Consider the following 3,653-nt stretch of genomic DNA (forward strand, 5'->3'; position numbering starts at 1 on the left):
GTTTGAAATATTTTCCATGGCAGCTTAGACATGTATCTTTTGTAGATTTTTTTTTTTAATTTCACATGGTGGATCTGTTGATAAATGGAAGAATGTGGCATAGCTTTCTTCCAGATTACAACATTTCATAATTTATTAAGGAAGCTTTAATTGAGGTCCATATCCTAAGAATAACATAATTTCTTATATTCAGTGACTTTTTGATTAAACTTAATTTTAGAGTTAATAGAGATGTTAATACCATTTCACAGCATCTAAGGGATTTGCACTGTTACAATACTGTTTTCTGACAATAATTATTGCCTTCTACAATCATGAATATTGGTAATAAGAGTTTTATCTATAAAACAACAGACTCAAAACTGAAACAAAACACTAATGAAACTTTAGCTGAAATATTTTTTTAAGTAGACTAATTCAAGATAACACAACTATTGGAAAATGTGTATATTGCCATCCTCTTTACTTCAGTGTGTATCTGAATGAGAAGTACAATAAAAATAGTAAAGAATAGACTTTATGTTTCACCTGAAGTGTGGATATGACTATTATTAATGAGGAAAAATGGTTTATAAAGCGAATATACAGATTATACTTTATAACGAAAATATGTCTTATACTTTGAAAACAAAATGGGCATTTTAAGAGAAACAAGTTTTATTTTATCTTTATATTACTTATTTATTTTGGTTTTAATTCAAATGTTTTAATTTGTTTGGCTTATTTCTTATTGAAGCATAATTGGCACACAACATTCTATTAGTTTCAGGTGTACACAATATTGAGTTGACAATTCTATACACTATTCAATGCTCACCATGATGAGTGTAGTCACCATCTGTTTCCATACAATGCTATTACAATATTATTACCTATATTCCCTATGCTGTACTTTTCATCTGCATGACTTATTTATTTCACAATTAGAAATCTGTACCTTTTAATCCCCTTTATCTTCTCTGACAAGCATCAATTTGTCCTCTGTATTTGAGTCTGTTTTTGTTTGTTTGTTCTTTGTTTTGTTTTTTAGACTCTACATATATGGGGGCACCTGGGTAGCTCAGTTGGTTGAGTGTCCAACTTCGACTCACATCATGATCTCACCACTTGTGGGTTCGAGCCCTGCACTGAGCTCTGTGCTGACAGCTCAGAGCCTGGAGCCTGCTTCAGATTCTGTATCACCATCACTCTGCCTCTCTCTCTGTCTCTCAGAAATAAACATTTAAAAAAGCGATTCCACATATAAGTCAAATCATGTTGTATGTGTCTTTTTCTAACTTATTTCACTTAGCATAATTTCTAGGTCCATCCATAATGCTGTACATGGCAAGATTTCATTCATTTTACAGCTGAATAATATATACTTCTTATTTACCCATTCATCTATCAGTGGACACTTGGGGTGTTTCCATACCTTGGCTATTGTTAATGTTGAAATAAACATGGGGGTGCATATATCTTTCTAATTGGTGCTTTTATTTTCTTTGGGTAAATTTTCAGTAGTGGAATTATTTCATCATATGGTATTTTTATTTTTGATTATTTGAGCAACCTTCATACTGTTTTCCACAGTTGCTGCACCAATTTATATTCTCATCAACAGTGCACAAATGTTCCTTTTTCTCCACATCCTTGCCAAGCCTTGCTATTTTTGGCCTTTTTGACACTAGTCATTCTGACTTGTATTAGGGGATATCTCACTGTGGTTTTGATTTGCGTTTTCCTAATAATTAGTGGGGTTGAGCACATTTTCATGTGTCTGTTGCCCATGTATATGTCTTCCTTAGAAAAATGTATATTTGGACCCTCAATCCACTCTTTTTTAATGTTTATTTATTTACGTTTGAGAGAAAGAGAGAGATTCAGGGAGAGAAAAAGAGAGGCAGAGAGAGAGGGAGACAGAGAATCCCAAGCAAGCTTGCACTGTCAGCTCAGAGCCTGATGCAGGGCTCAAACTCACAGACTGTGAGATCGTGATCTGAGCTGAAATCACGAGTTGAATACTTAACTGAATAAGCCACCCATGCACCCCCTCAGCCTATTTTTTAATCCAATTGTTTGTTTTTATGGTGTTAACTTGTAAAATTTCTTTATATATTTTGCATATATACCCTTTATCAGATATATCATTTGACTTACCTTTTGTTTTTCATTTTTGAAATGTTTTCTAAGAACATATAAACTATAGTTAGATTATTTCCAGCAGTTCTTACTGTTTTACTATTTTGAGCCAAGCATACATTATATTTCATGGACTTTTATAAGGATTCAACACATTATAATTTAAATAATGTCCTGTTTAAATAAATCAGGTGTGGGTCGCCTGTAGGTATTTTTGAGTAATGACTAAAGTACTTGCCATTTCCTGCACTGATAATATATCGGAAGACAAGCACTAAAAAGTAAAGATAAGGATGCCTATAGCGGGTCACACCCCTGACTCAAAGAATCACTCAGGGTAAAAACATCAAGGAACCTGTATAATAAGACTCTGAATTAGGATTTTGAGAAAAAATGAGCCGTGTTAGCTGTCATCATCATCATCATCATCATCGTCCAAAGAATCTAGAAGAGTGCTGTGACTTATTTGTGGAAGATTGCATACAGTGGGAGGCAGCAGAGAGACATGAGTCTACAGGTGCTACAAAAGTCTTTGAGGCAGTGTTGTATGAAAGGAGAGAAGGTTAGCACTCCCCTTGACAAGGATGGAAGAGGCCCTCGGGCCTGACAACACGCATACGGTTAAGGCATTGCCACCTACTTCGTGGCATCTAACCAACGTTTTTTTATCCAGCAAGTCTGTCATTTAGAATAGAAGGAGAGATAAAGGTCTTCCCAAACAAACAAAAACTGAAGGAATTTGTCACCACTAAACCAGCCCTACAAGAGATCCTAAGGGGGACCCTGTGAGACAAAGTACCAGACACATCACTACAAGCATAAAACATACAGACATCACAATGACTCTAAACCCGTATCTTTCTATAATAACACTGAATGTAAATGGATTAAATGCGCCAACCAAAAGACATAGGGTATCAGAATGGATAAAAAAACAAGACCCATCTATTTGCTGTCTACAAGAGACTCATTTTAGACCTGAGGACACCTTTAGATTCAGAGTGAGGGGATGGAGAACTATTTATCATGCTACTGGAAGCCAAAAGAAAGCTGGAGTAGCCATACTTATATCAGACAAACTAGACTTTAAATTAAAGGCTGTAACAAGAGATGAAGAAGGACATTATATAATAGTTACAGGGTCTATCCATCAGGAAGAGCTAACAATTATAAATGTCTATGTGCCGAATACCGGAGCCCCCAAGTATATAAAACAATTACTCATAAACAGAAGCAACCTTATTGATAAGAATGTGGTAATTGCAGGGGACTTTAACACCCCACTTACAGAAAAGGATAGATCATCTAGACACACGGTCAGTAAAGAAACAAGGGCCCTGAATGAGACATTGGATCAGATGGACTTGACAGATATATTTAGAACTCTGCATCCCAAAGCAACAGAATATACTTTCTTCTCGAGTGCACATGGAACATTCTCCAAGATAGATCATATACTGGGTCACAAAACAGCCCTTCATAAGTATAAAAGAATTGAAATTATACCATGCATACTTTCAGAACACAATGCT

General features: G+C 35.3%; 1 non-coding gene across 1 annotated transcript; it reads left to right on the top strand.

Annotated features, from left to right (window-relative positions):
- The first annotated feature begins 2,661 nt into the window (after positions 1-2,661).
- Positions 2,662-2,787, top strand: LOC115507981. Its single transcript, XR_003966891.1, has one exon. It is a non-coding gene; the product is annotated as a U6atac minor spliceosomal RNA (small nuclear RNA).
- Positions 2,788-3,653: the final 866 nt, after the last annotated feature.

Source organism: Lynx canadensis, chromosome X, assembly GCF_007474595.2.
Source record: "Lynx canadensis isolate LIC74 chromosome X, mLynCan4.pri.v2, whole genome shotgun sequence".
NCBI lineage: Eukaryota > Metazoa > Chordata > Mammalia > Carnivora > Felidae > Lynx > Lynx canadensis.